The sequence below is a fragment of the Athene noctua genome, chromosome 11, assembly GCF_965140245.1.
Source record: "Athene noctua chromosome 11, bAthNoc1.hap1.1, whole genome shotgun sequence".
Classification (NCBI taxonomy): Eukaryota; Metazoa; Chordata; class Aves; order Strigiformes; family Strigidae; genus Athene; species Athene noctua.
In genome coordinates, this window is record NC_134047.1 from 13,195,175 (window position 1) to 13,213,383 (window position 18,209).

At 49.9% G+C, this 18,209-nt stretch overlaps 1 long non-coding RNA gene across 1 annotated transcript in view; it reads right to left on the minus strand.

Annotated features, from left to right (window-relative positions):
• The window catches only part of LOC141964419 (uncharacterized), a 42,679-nt gene extending 26,479 nt beyond the window's left edge, over positions 1-16,200 (minus strand). Inside the window, exon 1 of the long non-coding RNA XR_012634332.1 lies at positions 16,133-16,200. This is a non-coding gene — a long non-coding RNA (uncharacterized LOC141964419). The remainder of the gene's footprint in view (positions 1-16,132) is intronic.
• Between the last annotated feature and the right edge of the window lie 2,009 nt (positions 16,201-18,209).

Genomic DNA, 18,209 nt, shown 5'->3' on the forward strand with positions numbered 1-18,209 from the left:
TTTGTAGTTGTAGGCACAGGAAAGGAAATGCTCGATGTTCAGGAAGCTGAGAGGAAGAGTACAACTCCCTGGTGATAGACTCATTCATGGACCGTGTCTCATCAGTCATTGCAGAGCTGCTGTAACCACACAGCACAGAGTGATCCATGCCCCAAATAGTGCTCATCTACTGCACCATAGAGAGTACTGAATGATGCATTTTAGACACAAAGATTGCAGTCACTACCATCAAGGAACAAGACTGTCCCCCTTTTTTACTCACCCTAACTGCCGTAGCCTTGCTGTGGTCAGTGGTGCCCCATATCATCCAATGGCCATCAAAGCTGATGAGTCTTTCTCTGTTTCCTTCCAAATCTTGTTTGGATAAGGACAGTGCCTGGAAGGAAACCACAGCCAGCCTTATCCTGACAGATACATTTTCCCTTGGGCTAGAGCGAAAAAAGTTATTTTGAGACTGCCAGATGGGCTATGGAGACATCTTAACAATACCTGCCATTAAAATATCTAGCTCCATTACATGATTGGTGGCACACAGCAGGCTGAAACTTGCACCTAAGCTGCAGACCCCTGCAAGGTCAAGCACTGCCTAAGCCAGCTTGATAGTGATAATAAAGGGTGTGGGCTTTGGTCATGGAGAGAGAGAGCTCTTGAGAGAGCTCTTGTTTTGGCTGGTGACTGGAAGTCTTGGGTCTGTTTTTAAGTGAGCCAGTCCCTTTGTTCTCTGTAAGTACTCTGTGCAGAGTGAGAACATGCTCTCTCACTAAGTTTATATAGAAAACCTACCATATTTTGTGTTTTAACTGTAGCTCTTCCTTTGTGTGGTCCCTGCTACGGATGGGCTGTTCTTGCTCTTAAAAGTTGCTCAGTGCTGTGACATCTAATAGTGTTTATCAGGTGATTTCTTCCCCAGGACCCCTCCTAGCCATCAAAAGATGGAGCCTTTTGACTGAGATCCTTCTGCAGGACAGATGTCTTCCATGAAGCTTTTGCATTCAGGCATCAATAAAGTGAATAAAGGAATCATGTACCACTAACTTTAAGATATTAGGCTCTGGGAGGATGGTCCTCCTGGTTCCTAATGTTATGTGTTATATATTTTTGAACTGCAAATATTGGTCAAGAAAGCATAATCACATCTTGTTCACTGACTTTCACCACTTTTTCTATGCTTGGGAAATGTCCCTCGCAGGTGAGCAATTTCCTTCTTTGTCACTTGTACTCAGTCTCATTATTAGATCTTTGGATCCATCATGAATATTCAAAATTGGAACTCATTTGCAATTGGTCAGCTATATCACATGGCACATCTCTGTCTCCTAGTTGGAAGGATGCCTTGGCTGCCCTGTTGCCCTTTCAAATATGTTGCCTGGGACTGTTCACACATTGACTTTGAAATTTGTTTCCAACAAACATTTGTCCTCAAAATCCAATTGCTTCCATGGCTAAAGAAAGCAGACATAAAAGAAACATGGGCATTTATAATTGAAAGGGAAAGTCCTTTGCTTTGTTGAATCTCCTACCGGAGGTGCCAATTAGAGATTGCTGGATCCTGGATGGAGACACCTGCCTATTCCTCCCCAGCTCATTTTGGACAGGAGCGCAGCAGGCGTTTGCAGGCACTGCCACATTGGGTCAGGATTAGACCTGCAGCCTCAAAGCGAAAGTTGCATGAATCCAGCTCCCCTGTCCTGAAGCCAGCTAGGCCCCAGAACTTTTAGAAACTGAAAGGCTGAATGAAAACATCAAATACCAAGACAGTTTGCAGGAATATCAACCAGAGGAAAAAAAAAACCCAAAACAAAACAAAACACAACTGTACCAATACCATCACCGGGCATAGACAGCTCCAGATTTTGTAGCTTCCAGACAAAGTCAGCAGCAACCGTCAGAATCTGTGTTTCAAGTCCGACCTTCTGCTTTTATCTATATTTTAAACCCCACACAACGTATACAAGGTGAATGTTGCTGTTACAGTCAGAAAAGCCTAAATAATGGATGAAGAACAGAGGCTGCAAAGGGGGGTGGGGGGGTAAGAAAAAAAGAGAAAAAGAAAAAAAAAAGAGGAAGAGAAAAGCTTGAGGGGGGAAAAAAAAAAGCAAGAGAAAAAGAAAGGAAAGAGCCCTCCAAAATCACAAGAGGCTGACACTGTCAGTGGGAGCATTTTTTCTTCCACTGCTGCAGTGAGGCACACAGAGAATTGATCAGGGGCTGTTGCTGGAGCGGTTGCCATTTGCTACTCTCCAACCAGAGTCAAAATTGAGCAGCTTCTGCACTGCCTTTGCCCATACTGTGAGCTCATCTTCCAGAGGACACGCAAATATTCTCGGTAGGAAAGAGCCAGGAGAGATCTGAAGCTGGGCATAGTAAGAGAAGATGTCCCTATTGGGCAGGGCTGTGCTATACTCAGAGGTGCTTAAATATTAGCAGGGTTGAGTCCTCTTACACCGAGCGGGGGGGTGGGGGGTGGGTGGGTGAAGGAAAGGTTTGTCCATCATGGAAGCACAGGTCCCCACCCTCTTCCAGGCAAGGGTGAAGACAGGAACCCTTCTTTTGCAGTGATCTGGGGATGCTTTTTGCCTTGCCTTGCCCAATTATCCATATCTTTTGAGGTTCATGATTAAGAAGGATAAACCAGGACTTCAGATTCTGGACCAGAAGCATCTCTGTGAAAAGGGCAAGTGAAAGAGCTTATTCACCAAGCTTGGACACAGCTAGCTCATCCACAAATCTCCTGCACTGGCCACCTCTGGGGCAGCCTCTATGACCATGCTTTTCTTCCTGACACCACAACCTCAGTCCCCACCTGGGCTCAGTCTTGGTAGTGGAAACTGGTCACAGTGGTGTAGACAAGCTGTCCTCCTCCAGAGCTGCAATGAGGACAGGAGGAGGATAGCAGGGTGATTTCAGGGGGCTGCTTTTACCCCAAAACTGCCTGGGACCAGCAAGTACCCTGATTTGGGACACCATCCAGTAAATAAACACAGCAGCTCAAATCCCCCAGAACTTCCCATGCCCAGCTCTCTTCACCTGATATCATAATCCTGAAGATCTCCTTTTATTCTTTGGAAGGTTTCAGAGCTGATGAATTAAGGCCACCAGGGAAAATTGCTATCTAATGAGGATTTTAGCAAAGGGAGCCATGAAGGCAGAATATCTTTGTATGGAAAAGTTTGGTGGATGCTTTATTATTTCCATAAAAAGTTAGTATGGAGTCAGTGGTTGTACTTTTGCAATGGGACTTGGAGCACTGGGACATATTTGGTTTTGGAAGCATTTAGCTTCACCTGGATCCCTACAAGGGCAATTAGCATCTATTGTTATGACAACCTACAGAAGAATTTAGACCCCTGAACAGGAGAGCTTTTTATTGAGTTAAATATTGGAGTGGCTTGCAGGAGGCCACCTTCCTCCATCTCCAGCCCTCAGGGGGAGGCTGGCTCCAGCCCACAGGAGCTAAGAGCCTTACGAAGCAGAATGAAGCCATCAAGGCTTGGCGCAGAGGCAAGCTGTATTTCCATTCCTGCAAAGTGCACAGTCACTTATTCACAACTCCCTCCCTGTTTGTTTTAAGTGGATTCTTGTATTCTCTGTATCCATGCTCGGTTTTTAGGGGCTTGTTGTTTTAAGGAGCAAGGTACCTTGCTGGAGTGGAAGGCTGCTTTAGGAGCAGAAAGCAACTCCTTGCCAATCAGCTCAAGTTCTCTCTCCTCCATGCATCCAACTTTGGAAAGATGCCCAGGAGCTGTTTTTTATCAAATCTTCTATGCTGGTGGTCATGGCTTATAACATGCAAGTGACTGCCTGACTCCAACCTTGTCCAGCAAAAAGAGTACTATATGCTGTGATCTGTCCCCAGTCACCAAATATTTGTGTGTCGTCAGTGCTTGAAAAAAAGGCAGACAAGCTGTTTCCCTTCCACCTCCACTCCTGGCAGGGTGACCTCCCTTCTCTCCTTGCCCTCCTGAAGCCACAGCCCACAACTCACAGGCAGTGAGTCGGACCCTGGCACCATCCCAGACTGATGCCACCGCATCACCTGCTCTCATTTGCGAGGGGAAGATTCACCCAAGCTGGCAGAGGAGCCAGAGCTCATCAGGCACCAGCAGCCTCGTGCCCTGCTGCTGACTGCAAACAAGGCAGAGGAGATGCCCTTGCATTATCCTGGGGAGTACTGCATGGACCTGCCAAATCAGGCAAGAGCTGAACTGGAAATGGGAGGGAGGGAGGGAGGGAGGGAGGGAGGGAGGGAGGGAGGGAGGGAGGGAGGGAGGGAGGGAGGGAGGGAGGAGTTAAAAAATAACTGAAGCAGAGCTAAACAGGTTTTCACAGAGATGGCCTGAAAACACCTGCTAGGGTCAGATAGATAAACCAAAGGGTCATCATTCTGCAACTGGTTTGTTTATATTTATGGACTGTCAGAAGAGACTCCACACCATCAGGCTATTTGAGATGAAAATACGGTGCCGTGCACAAGGGACTTCTTGCAGGAAGTGTGTAAACACCGATGAGGCAAAGGGAGCACGGATGATCTAGAAAGGCTCTTGTCTGAGAATGACTAGACTCATGACTGGTCTCAACACTGAGACCTCACCGCTGGGACCCACCCTGCCCATGCTTCTGGGGTTGTTACTCCCAGAAACTCAGTGCTCAGGCAGTTGAATGTTCAGCTGTATTGGACACTTTACCTATCTGGCCCTGGGCATCACAAAGCAGTCTGTTGATAACTATACACACCTCCTACAGGGATTTTTTTTTAGTCAGTAGCTGTGGTGAGGGTTGATGCTTTGGGTGCAAGTACTCTAGCAATAGCTGAAGCGATACCTTGTTTGAGTTTGCTCCTACTATGTCTGCAATTTCATATACTTCATAAACCAGGGATATCTGGGGTCAGCTTTCTAATTGATGATGGTGCCAGTATCAAATGGCACAACATGAAGTGGGGAAGGTAGCCATGTGGGCATTACTGTGGGATAGGGACACCAGCAGACACTGTAGTGGCTCCACGGGAAAGTTCACCACACCGCCCAATCTGTGATCTGTGTCTCTTGCAGATGTTCTTACCCACACAGAGGAGGCCTCATCTCATGGTGTAGACCCAAACCTTTACTAATCAAGGTTTTTCTTGGCAGTAAAAAGATCAGGGAAACATCAAGGTTGGCAGAAATTGTAGGTGTGAAAGTCGGTCTGGAAAGGCATTGATCCATCAGTCAAGGGAGGGAGATGCTCCCTCATTCATGAGTAGTATAGCAAGACATGTCGATATGATACATTAGTAATAAATGGTGGGAGAATGGGAAGAAACAGCATGGCCGAAGGGGATACAAAGATAAGAGTTCAAAATGTCTCTTCTGTCAGAGTTGTGTCAATCGGTTTCTTTAACAAGGCTTCAAAAAAAAGTCTGGCTAAGAATTGTTGCAGATTGCTGTAGCCATCACAGAAGATGCAGTACAGTTGGGGAGTTATTTCTGCACTTTTTAATACCACCTCTTGCTGAGGACCTGCAAGCACAAACACTGACAAGTCTACAATTGCAGACCTGGGTGTGCCAGGGCAGCGGCATCAGCCTTAGAAAGGTCTGACCTCTGGGGTCAAGAGATGACACTGCTGACAGATGCCTTTGGGAGCTGCTCCACCACTGCTTCATAGTAGGCTTGAGATTCTCCAAGGCTTGAAACAATTGGAGGAGTGTGAGACTGACCCAATGAAAGGGTGTTCTTTAGGATTCTTCTAACTCCACTTTATCTCCTTCCCTGCTCTCTAGCTGGGAACATAGCATGCTTTACTGGATTAAGTTCTGCTCCCATGGAAAACCCATGGCAAAGGATTCAAGACCTTGGGAACTCCATGGAGTGTAACCTGAAGCTGGAAAAAGCTGAGGATTTCAGCTGAGCAGAATGACATGCACAAGGAATGCTGCCATTCTGGGGACAGCTATAGGAAGAAATGGTCTTCTGTGGTGCTCCCTCATGAATCCAAGAAACTATCCTCTCTCCTTTTCAAAGTCTGGACTTCATCCCTTCATAAATCTGTGCCAGCCAGCATGGCTCTAATCGGACCAAGCCTCTCATAGCAATACAGGAGTTCATGTCTTGCTTTCACACTCCAACTTCCCTGTGTGCCAGTAAATCTCTTTCTATACAGGGAAGAAGTTGCAGGCAGACCCTGAAAATTAGCATTGTTTCGTCTGGTCAGCAGGGCAAAGGATAGTTCCAGAGTTGGACTGCACAAAGACAGAAATCATGGACTTGGACATCACCTCTGAAAGTACAAAAAAGGAGAGAAACATGAGAGGTGGTGGTTTGAGTTGTATCTCAGGGGTGGGAAAATGAGAGTTGATTCCTATCTGCTGTGGAAGACCTGAAAGCAGAGAGTGAATTCGCCAGTCCATGTCTTTCCAGTCTAAGGGTTCTCCTAAGGCCTGATTTTGCTGAGGAGTTACCACAGCAGGCCATTTCTCCCATTTTCATGCATGCACAGAGCAGAGGGTATTAAAATTTGATGCTGAATGACATGATTTTGTTTGATGCAACAAAGGAAATTCAAGGGTTGACACACACCTGACTTGTATAGTCAAGCTGAGCAGGGACATGTTGTTTGGAGGATGTGAGATTTGAATGGCAAGGGGCTTGTGAGTGGAAGGGACTAATTTAGATTGTTCAACGATACCCAAAGCAAGAAAAGCCTTTGATCTCCAAGTACTAGAAGCTTCACTCCTCCCTCCCACTCTCAGTGTCAGAGCTATGGTACTGGAGAAGTCTAATTTGATTTCAGAGTCAACCTTTTCCCAAAGTGAGGTACAAGAACCACCTTCATCTCCATCATAGTCTGTGGCCACACAAAGCCACCCACAAACACCTTGCACAGATGCACTCCCTGGCACCACATGATGTCAAAGACCCTCTAGAGGTTACTCTTCTCATCAGATGAGTTTATACGTAGATGTGGTCTGTAAGGAGAAGATGGGGGATGCAGGGAATTTGGGGCAGCAACCAGAGGGTCTCCTCTGTTTGAGCCTCACACAGCTGCACAGGTACAGAACATACAGCAGGACCAGGGGACAAACAGGGGGAAAAGCAAAATCTCATTAAGGTGCTTGTTATGGAAGGGACTGTGGGGGCTCAGGTAAGTTTTTGCAGTGCAGGTGGTTGCCCACTGAAGGCTTTAGGGTAGCTTAAGGACAAGGCTAGATATGATGCTCTCTGTTAGAGCAAATAGGTCAATGTGAAAATGTGTAGGGATTTGCAGAAGTAAAGCCCACCATGGGGTTTACTGCTGTTTTCATTTGCATCCCCATGGGCTTTCCAGTGAGGAGAGGGAGCACTTGTGCGTGGCCCAGCTTGCAAAGGGATCAATGCAAGGTGCATTCACCCAGGCACCCTGAGAGAATTTTGTGGCTTTGGCCCTTTTCCAGGCAGGGAGCTGGAACATCACAGTCTAAACCATCGGCCGGCACACAGAGCAAAACACCATTAACAAACGAATGGAGGTACAGGCCCTGCAGGCAGCTTCTTAACCATTTGCTGGGAAGCACTTGATCAGGTGAGAGGAAAATCCAGTCCATTTGCCCATGAATAAGGAAGAGAAAAGAATCTGGGAGTGAACTGGCCCGTCTATTCAGTCTGCAAAAGGCTGGTGAAGTCAGGAGTCACCCAGGTGTGATGCAACATGTTGTCCTGCCAAGTTATAGCCCCAGTAAAATCCCCCAAAAATGAAGTGAAGACAAGGGTGGAAGAGGGGAGCAGGCCTCAAGTCCCTGCTTAGGTTCAAGTTCCCCATGCAAACTAGGTGTGGAGGGTCCCATTAAACACTTAAGTGCTATGAAACCTCACTCTGAGGCATCTGGTTCTCAGACAGATCCTAAATGCACATTGGGCTCCTGAGTCTGTGCAGAGATTGAGGTGCTTGAGAAGGTTGTTCTGGCAAGGTGGGAGAATGAGTCCCAGTGGAGAAGAAACCCCATCCCAGAGTGGTATATGGACCCCATCTCCAGCAGAGCATCAATCAGGGACTCTGGTAAGCCTGCCCAGCTAGCACCTCTTACTGGATACATCCTGACCCATATTATCTGGCAAGGTTGAGCAGGACCTGTTACCTTTTAGAAAGCACAGCAGCTGTCCCCTGTTAGGGACTAGCACAGAAGTTAGGGCATGGCAGGGTGCTAGAGAGCTAAGCTTCATCATCCACTTTGTCTCAGGGGTCACACAAGCAGCAGCTCTGGTCCTTAAAACAGTTGGTGTGAGAGCTGTGCAGACCCTCAGGGACAAGGGGCAGCAGGGCCAGTGCGTGAATGAGGAAGCAATCTGAGTCGTTTGCAAGGGGATGAAAGCTGAGAGAGGGAGCCTGGAGAGGCTTGTGGAGACCTCACTTCAGACTGAGTAGGATGCCTTCACTCAGAGCTGTGCAGAGTCCTGGTCAAGAAAATTTGCCCTGGCAGAGCTGACTGATGCTCAGACCTCCCCAGCCGGCCCTCTCCTGCCCCATGCAAGTCACCGTGCAAGAAGGGCCAGGGCTGTCTGGGTGTTCAGGGTGCAAAGGTCATCCTTCTGTGAAAGGAAGGCTGTGGAGGGAGAACAGCCAGCCAGCCAGAACATCTCCTCCCTCTCTGAGGCTCCCATCCACCCTGCTCAGAGGTAGGGCCAAGCCATATTTAAAGAAAGCAGGCACTGAATTAAGAGCAGCCACCTCTGAGTGCAGAGTCTGGTCCCTGAGTGTTGTTTTTGATCACAGGTCTGGTTTCCCTGTTCTTTCAAGTTTCTTACAGTCAGAATAAAGTCCCTTCTGGGGGCTCAATAAGTGTCCTGTGAGCTGCTCGACACCAGCTCTTCGCCTGTGGGGTGGTGAAGGGAGGTCACATCTTGGCCTCTTTCACTTCTGAGGGGCTCCAAGTCACTTGAGGATTTTAATGAACAAATGTACCAGTTAAGCAGCTTCTCAGGTCTGGTGGAAGCATCATCTATTCCCACCTCTATGCAAGGACCACTGCATGCACCTGAGCGCTCCAGGGCCAAGCAGACCAAGTGCCTGCTCCCTAGCTTGGCAGCGGTGGCCCTGGGGAGATGCCTGGAGGACCCATGTCCCAAGAAGGGCAGGACAAGTCTTGGAGACCAGTTGCCTTTCGCAGCTAAGGGCAGAAAGGTTGTCCTTACTGGGGTGGCTCGGTTCTCTGCATCCACAGGGTGTATGATCAGCCAGAGCTCAGGCTGCCAGACTAGTCCATGTAGGAGACTGAGGTCAACTTGCTTGCCCAGAGCTGACCATGCAAAGGCACTGCGAGATCTGTGAGACCACTGTCCCCAGAGCAGCACCCTCAGGCATGCTGAAGCACGGCTGTGTGGCCATGTGGTGTGTGCACAGGCAAGCCCAAGATCAGGAGACACCACAGCCAGTGTTTCAGACTCTCTGCAGATTCAAGGAGATGCTGCAGACCCAGATTTCTTGATAAACCACCTAGAATTTCACTGTTGGGAATGACAATGTTGAGCTATTGAATTGTTCTCCACACTCCAATGATTTCAATAATCGTAGGCCATAGACAGAGGCCACAATGCCTAAGCTTTAATTGAACCTTTGCTCTCAGCAAGGCCCAAAGAACAAGCCCTACAGAGGGAGCTTTAAGGTTTCCTTAATTTAACCAAAATATCCTGCAGCCCATTTAACAGCACATTATGAAGTTTTATCATAAATAATTAACACTGAACTACAACTGACATTATGAAGCATGAGGCTGGCTCAGTTAGTATCTTACAACAGCCAGTCATTCACAGGGGAGATGCACAGCCATCATGGCAAAAATCAGCCACTTTCCCCAGCAAGAGGAGTGCTTAATGCAGCTGCTTCTGGTGCAGAGCATGGCAGCTGCTTAACAGCACTCTTCCAGACACAGAGCAAAGGAAAACATTATGTCTAAACTGGATTGCAGGGTCGATTTGGGGTGGCAGAAGGTCAAGAGCCTTTGGCCAGGACTTGAGTGTTGGTACATCACAAGGATAGTCCATAATTGTGTCTGAGTCTCTGCCCTCCTCTGGGCTGGTACAACACCATGCTGGTCAGCACGCTGTTTTGATGGGACTCCAGCTCTCGGGTGAAAAGCCAGTCTGCCTTTCTCAAATTTGCAGTCACTAACAGTTCTTGACAACTTCTGCGAGAAGTCAAGGCTGGAGATCCATGCCCAGACATTGGGATCCTACTCACTCCCACCTCCCAGGGGCCAGGAAGCACTGGGTACTCCTGCCTACACTCCAGAGGTGACTGCACATCTCAGGCAGAGGGACTCCTAGAGACTTGGGTTTTGGCAATGTCAGTACCATCTGGAATGATTGACTTGATTTCAAGGTATCTGAGAACAAAATTTGAGCCAGGGCTAAAATTTTCCTAAGGGAAACCTATACCTCATAAGCTGGTGTCATGAATAAACTGACCACTTTTCACCCCCTGTCTCACAACAAATCTGGGCTCCTCCACAAACCATAGGGAATACAAACTCAGCATCTTTATCAGCTTGCCCACCACCCCCCTCACTCCCCCGGCTGGTTCGCACCCCTTGGGGACATGTCCCTGTCTGTCCACCTGCCTTTACAACAGAGGAGACAGCAGCACAAAGGTAACAAGCAGAGGGGCTGCACTTTGTGATGAATTAGTCACGGCCAAAGAACTGACCCCGTGTCCTGCTGATCCGGCTGGTTGTACTGCGCAGCTGTTGGGGACTGTGAACAGTTGTAGAGCAGAAGATTCCCATGGTTTTGGCTGCAGAGTGCATCTAGAGCCAATCCATCCCCCCTGCAAACCCTTCCTTAAGCTGTGCTTTTTAATAAAGACATACAGGCAGCACGCTTGAAAAGCTCACTTAGATCTGAACCAAACAGCACAGCAAGGGTAAGAAAAAATCCATGCGAGAACCCGGAGGTAGTCAGCACTCCCGTATGCTGGCTGCAGGAGAGAGGCACAGTGCTGAAGCAGTGCATGAGAGGCGCTGAGCGGAGCAGCCTGTGAGGGAGAAACCCGGGCAAAGACAATTGAAGCATCTCCGGGAAGCATCATCAGAGGCCATTAGGCCATGGACAGGAGGCTGGGCTGCCTCCCTGGCTCCCTGCGGGGAGGTTTGGGTCTCTAATAGGAGAGGCTGGAGCCTGGGACTCCCTCGGTGCCCCTTTGCTGTTGGTTTGGTCCCAGTTTGTCTGCCCAAGCAGACCTGCTTAACTCCTGCTGTGGGAGATGGGAGAGCAGAGCAGAGGCCAGGCACGTCCATCATCCGCTGCCTCCATGCAGGGAGGTGTGAAGGAGCAAGTGGTCCTCCCAGCAGAAGGGAAAGCCCCCAGGTATGAGTGTCACCCATGCCAGGAAGGCTGGGTGGGTTTGGGAGGGAAACAGCTCTTCCCTCTTGGCTCAGCCGGCACAGACTGTGACAGGGCAGGAGCCATGCTCAGCCTGGGACACCATTTCCCAGGGGTAGGCTAGTCAAGAGCCTGGGTGGGCTGGACCACGTGTGAGCGGGCAGGCAGCCAGGACTGAGAGTCCTGCCTGGGAAAGAGGGAGGAGAAAATTACAGAAGAGACAATAAAGGGGGTGGAAGGATAAGGTGAAGGGGGAAGAAAGAAAGTCAAAGGACGGGTATGACAGGGAAGAGACTACGTAGTATGACTTAGAGTAAGGAACAGGGCCTCCAAAATTACATTAACTGATTTTGGTGCCTTCATGAAAGCCACACTCCTGCCCTGAACTTCCACTACCACCAGTGGGAACCTGACCCAGCCCTACACTCATGTTCTATCACAGTATCAGCAGCACATGGCTAAAAATGGGACAATGAATTCGCCATTCCTAATCTGAGGATCCTGAATGCTGATCTCACTTGGGACCCCAAGGTATGTAGTGCAAATATCGATAAACAACAGGAAAAATGCTGCACTAAATGTTAATCTTGGTGTTAGGAACTAGTTCAAAGTCTGGATAGATCACAAGATCTGGAGCGGGCAAACATGTTTCCCCCTTGAGTTGGGCACTCTGTTTTATGGAAGAGACAAATGTGGCTTTGCTCCATGATTTAGCCAACAGTAATGTGCAGTGAGGCTGGGAAGTGCTTTCCTGGAGCTGGTGATGAATGAGGCAGTTTCTGCTGACTAGCTTGAGACAAGGGTTATGTTTTACATTGCTGAAAACACACTCTGTGAAATAAACTCCCTCTGATTCGCAGGTAGCAGTTGGGTACAGGATAGTTGAGCAAGATTTTATACAAATACACATGCTTTTTTTCTTGTGTGAAACAACAAACCTTCCTTGCCTGGCATAAATAAAACATCATCCTTAGTTGACATTTTCATATTTCTCAGAGAGCTCTTATTTTCCTATAGCTGCTGGAAATGTTGGTGAGATGCTGCAGATGAAATATAGATTTTATCTCTGATCTCTCTGTCTCCAGGATCCCAAATTTTCTGAAATTCCCTGTAAGCTTCCCTACACTCTGATGCACCCAATGATCCAAAGCCAAATCCCATAGCACTTCCTTAGAGCTTATGGCTAAAAATGAGGGACTTGTGCCCACAGGGCTTCAGCAGGACTGCTGGTAAGCAGAGGGTTATTCCTGTAGGTGAGGGTTAGTGCGATCAAGACCTTGGTCTTTGAATGGGAAACGCATGAGATTAAATTTCTGGAACTATTTATTTAACACAGATTTTTTTTTTTTTTCTTAAAAAAAAAGTAACTTTATTAGGATCCCTTATTGTCATTGTCATTGGGATGGGTCTACGGAGCATGGAGCTCTATTTTTGCACACTACAATCAAGTGTTAAAGCTGCTCATAGTGCAGGCAGATTCAGCATCCCAAGTCCTGATTTTGGTAGCAAGAAGAGGAAAATCAGATTTTGGTCCTTGGAAATGCAAACTGGGAGGTATCTCAAAGGTGAGTGTCAACCAGCTTTTTCTGCTGCTTTCTGGAATTCTGACATTGTTCTGACCAGACTGGGTGGAAAGGTGGCCCGATTTCTGCAGTGCAGAATGCAATACCCAGGTGTCCAAAAGCTGAGGGCCATGAGTATTCACCCCCATTTGTGTGTCAGGCTGTGGTAACACAGACCAGCCCATCCATCTTCGCATTCCCTCACTCAGTGAGTTCTCCCTAGGCTTTCCCTGTGCATCTCTTCTGCCCACCAAAAGGTTTCCTCTTCTCTTCTGCTCAGAGCAAGTCAACAACCTACCCCTGCCACTGATCTGACAACGCAGAAAGACCTTTCTTCACCTGGTGTAGTTGAGCTCCCATAGGAACATACAATATGGGGCCTGATCCTGCATTCCATTCTCAGTCAAAATCCCCAGCAACTTCTTGGAGCTGGGGGAAGGATTTGGTAGCAGAGAGTGAAGAGCACAGATGGGAAACCTATGGCCTGACCAAGGACTTATTACTTCCGAAAAGCAACGGATCAGCTGGGGAAAGGGGTAATGGTCCTGCCTGCTCCCCCTCCCTGCAGTCAGCCATGGAGTTTGCCTCATGCAATACCCTGCCCCATTTCCCAAACTCTTTCCAAAGACCGCTAATTGCTAGCCTTCTTCCTGGGTTCCCCCTCAAGCCCGGCTGTCCTTCTCCCCACTTGGACACCTCTGAAGCCTTTAATTACTGCTTTACTCCTTTTTCCCCTGTAGTGAAACAGAGCCTACTTCAAGCATCGGCCTTTTTAAAAATACATCTGCTCTGTGCTGCACTAAAACACATAGAATAATAGAAGAGAGTCCGTCAGCAGGGGCACCCTTTACCTGTATGGCTTTCAAAGGCAGGAATCTTTTAAAGAACATGGAGCATTTTCTCTCCTCTAGACCCAAAGCTGAGTGCAAAGCTGTGACGTGCTAGTAATATTTGAACGAGGGGGTTCACGTATCCCTCCTCTGGAGTACAGGCTGGTTGCAGCAACAGACATGTTAGTCCAGAGTTATGCCTCTGGGATCAGGCAGTGCCCTATTGCTGTTACTGGGGATGGCTGGTAGTGGTGGCCACCTTGCTGATTCCCCACATCCTTTAAAGCTCTTCATGAAGATTAGAGTTACAAGCTCCATGGATGGAGAGATGGGACACTGATGGTCCCCAGACAGTTCAATGATCAACAGCCTTCCTTGCCTTGTTTCCCTTGCTGGTGGGGAAATCAGCCCCTCAGCCATGTGATTTGGTACTGACACAAGAGCTGTGCTGGCACCATTTTCTATCACCCTGTCACTCAGGAACCACAGTCAGTCCCTGTGCCTGTGAAACAAAGTGGAGTGAAAGGAATCTGGTGCAGTGTTACAGCCATACTCCATCCTGAATTACTTTATTCTAAAACATAAAGGAGGGACAGTGCTTCCCTCAAGATTTCTTCAAACACGTTTGCATTTGCCTGGAGTTACCAAACTCAAGTTCAGCAGAACATGAATTACACATTCCTGCACACTTTTGTGAATGGTGGCATGGACACACTGACCTGGATCATTTATCTATATGCTCAAGGGGCTTAGATGCCCAAATTCTTGGAGGGTCCTGGATTTTATAGCATGGAAAAAAAAAAAAAAAATAAAGAGCATGGCATGGAGGTAAACAGCTGGGAGGCGAGCACTGTATTGCAAGAGAGATCCTTGGTACAGGGTCACGCACCAGGTCCTAAGGCTCACTGGGCAGAGCTCCAAGAACTGACGTCTGAGAGCTTCAGCAGCCCAGAACTGGTGGGCAACTTTCCACAGGAAGCCTTTGCAACACCAGGGGTAGGACTCATCACTGCTAAGATGTCATGTCCCCGTTTATAGATGTCTCCATCTGAGCTGGTCATTCAGCATCCTTACAGGATTTAAGGTGAGTAAGATGCCTCTAGAGTATCATTCATCTGCCCCACTTCAGAAGTCAATGGTAGAAAGAGAGGAACTGCCCTATCGGCTCCTTGGTTCCTCTCCATTGACCATAACTGGAGCTCAGAGGTCTACACCTGCCTGTGCACCCCTGCTTTGAAGACCCCAAACACATCTCTATCAAGGCTCAGATCCCTGGTGTTTAGCTGTGTGATGCCTTTGAATTCCCAGGATGCCCCATCTCCTGGGTAGAGTGTTGGGGAAGGGAGAAAGCCTGGCTCACCCCATCCATTTCACCAGTTTGGAGGTAGATTAGGAACCAAGTCCCCTAAGGTGGCTGTCAACTTCTCATTGAGCTCTGGGCTCAGTGGTGGGGTTAACAGGTACCCTTTGAGGTCAACCTGCCACCAAAGCGATAGGTTTGATAAATCTTAAGGCTCATTCATATATCAAATCTCAAATGAAAAAAAAAAAAAATATGGTGAGAGCTGAGTGTCCAGTCCAATCAATATTTCTTTCATTTAATGCTATTTTGGCTATAGGGTCATGGTTCAGGTGTGTCCTTTGCACTCCAGGAACAGGGAGTGTGCCTGTGCCCATGACACTTCTGTCTGTGTATTTTTCCTTCTTCCAAAACTCTCCCCGCTGCCCTTGCCTTGGCCTTTCCCCAGTCTCACCCATGAAAAGTGCACTGCAAAGAGGCTGAATTCGGAGGGGTTTGGGTTCTGTTTACATTTCCAGTCGGGGCCTGAGTGCTCAAGGTGAAACCTGGAGGTGTTGTCCCTCTTTGGGGGGAAGCCCCGCAGCCTCTGGGGTGGGCCCCCCTCCCCCCCCCACCCCTGTCCCCCAACCTTTCCTCAACCATGGCACCTTGGTGAGCAGCCAGCAGGAGCCAGACACAGAAACCGAGATGCAGGACCAAGGCTGGGACCCGGCCCCAGGCTGTCCTGGCCCCCTGCCAGGTCCTCTTGTGTGAAAGGACCAGCAGCTTGTCCCTGGCCTGTGCCCAGGAGGGGCTATTCAGGAGCAGGGGGTGGGATGCAAAAGGGACCCTTCTCGACCTCCTCCCGGACCACCCCACCATGCGTCTTGGAGCACCGCACCCGACATGGGCACAGCGGGCGCTGCTGGAGCAGGAGCAGGACCAGTCCCCGGGCTGCCTCCTGCCCAGTCCGCTGTGTGTGATGAGTTTGCCAGGCCTCAACACTGCTCCCAGAGCCACTGCCCACCCTTCCCAGCCACCAGAGCTGCGGGCCATGGCACCTGCTGCTCGTTGTCCAGGGTTGCCCCATCCTTCGTGCTAGTCCCCGGCCAGACTCCCCCTGCCCCTTACCTGGCGGCCGGCAGCACCGTCCGGGGACCAGGACTTTGCTCCCCCAGCCCTGCTCCGGCTCCCGAGCCGAGTGCTTTGCATTTGTGCCTGGGAAATACCGACCCGCCTTTTTATGATCGCGGGTGATAAATATTGCATTGCTCGCTTTTGCAAACTTTTAAGAGCGGGGACAGAGCGGCACCTGCGAGCTGCCGGCACCGGGCATTGACCCCAAGTCCATGCAGCGAGCCCGGTGCCCCTCACCACATCTCAGGCAGGGCTCGGGCTCTCGGCTTTGAGGAGGGGGTGGCCGGGGGGGCTGCTGCGAGGCAGGAGCAGCAGCAGACGGGAGTGTGTTATGTCTGCGAGGGAGAGCTGGGGAAAGCAGGGGGGGGGGGGGGTAGGAAAGCGAATAGGGCCCTGCTAATGCTGCGCGGAGCTGATTCTCTAAGGCCCCCCCGGGCAGCACTCAGCATCCAGCCTTCATTAAAATTTCATCGCCAGCACTTGGCCAAGGTCTATTTATGAAAATGCGCTTTTCGCTTCATGGAAAAAACAAGAACGGAGCGAAAGAACAAAGGCGGGGATGGGGTTTGCGGAGAGCCCCAGGAATAGAGCCGGGCGGCCGCGGGAGTGCGGGCCGAGGGGGCCGGGACGCGGTGCTGCTCCCGTTCCCACGGTGCAGGCAGGGCAGGCAGGGTTCTGCCGGCCACCGCCGAGCCTGCCCCGCTCGCTCAGGTGAAGCAGCTCCTCCGACAGTTATTTCGGGCGCTGCACAATTTTCCTTCTTTTCTTTTTTTTTTTTTTGTTTGTTTGTTTGTTTTGTTTTGTTTTATTTTTGTTGCTGGGGTTTTTTTCCTGCAAAATCTGAGGATTCGGGAGCTGCTTCGTCCCGCAGCAAGGCTCCGACTGTCGGGGTGCAGCATGACACCCCCGCTCCCCCCGGCTCCATGCCTTTGGATATTTTTTCCGCCCGAATAAGTTACCAAAAAAAAAAAAAATCCCAACCACAAACTACCCCCCCTCCCCCAAATTACTTCTTTTTTTCCACTCACCCCCCCCGGGACAGAGAGGACACCCCGCGGGACCGCTCCCCCCGCTCCCCCCACTGCCGAGCGGCTTCACTTCGTTTCGGAAGAGGTTTCCATGCGATCGGCTGCGGGAGACGAAACTCGAGGATGAGCAGAGCGGGGAGTTAAAATATTCCTTTCTCAGCCGTCTCGAGTGGCAGCCCGGTCAGGGCCGGGCAGGTGGCAGAGGCTGCCTGGGGGGACTCCGCCGAGGAAGTAGGAGTGGGGGGCGAGGGGCTCAGCCCGTGCCCGCAGTCGTTTGCGGGAGCGCCCGGGCGATGCGGGCAGCGCTCCGCTCGCCCCCGGCCAACGGATTTAGCCCGTGGGAGCATCGTCCCGGCTTCAAGGCAAAACCCACCCGGGGAGCGACACGTGGGGCTTCAAAATACGCCGAGTCTGGGCTGGTGTCGGGTGGGGAAGGGACCAAAACACCCCTCGGCCCCAGACCCGACTTGAGCGGCCGGCGGGGCTGAAACCCGGCGGGATGGCCCGGGGCGAGCCCCCCCGGCTCCGTCCCGGATGGGGAACGGCAGCTCTGCCCCGCATTTCGTTGCTTTTCGTTGCGTTTCTTTTCTTTCCCCACGGAGGAAGGACCGAGCCCCTTTACCCCAACAGGAACCGGCGGCCGGAGGCGGCGGGGATGGGTGGGAGAAGCCACCCCGGGAAAGGGGCTCCCCGGGCCGGGGCGGAGGGTCCCCAGAGCCGTGCCCGGCGGCCGCAATAACTCCAGGAGGCAGGAGAGTGAGGTAAAACGTGCATGATTTATTTGAAATGCTGCAGCGTACACAGACACCAAATTTCATTCAGCACACACACAGCGAAACGAAATCTCGTTTAATTTAAAAAAAAGAAAAAAAAGAAAAGAAAAAAAGAAAACGAAGGCAAATTTCTCCTCTATTAAATATGCAAAGCAAAAAAAAAAAAAAGCAAAAAAAAGAAAAAAGAGTATTCTTGCCTTAGAAAGTGCAGAGTTCACTATTTGCAAAGACAGCCACCCCTGTGGAGGGCCGGGCCGGGGCCGGGGCTGC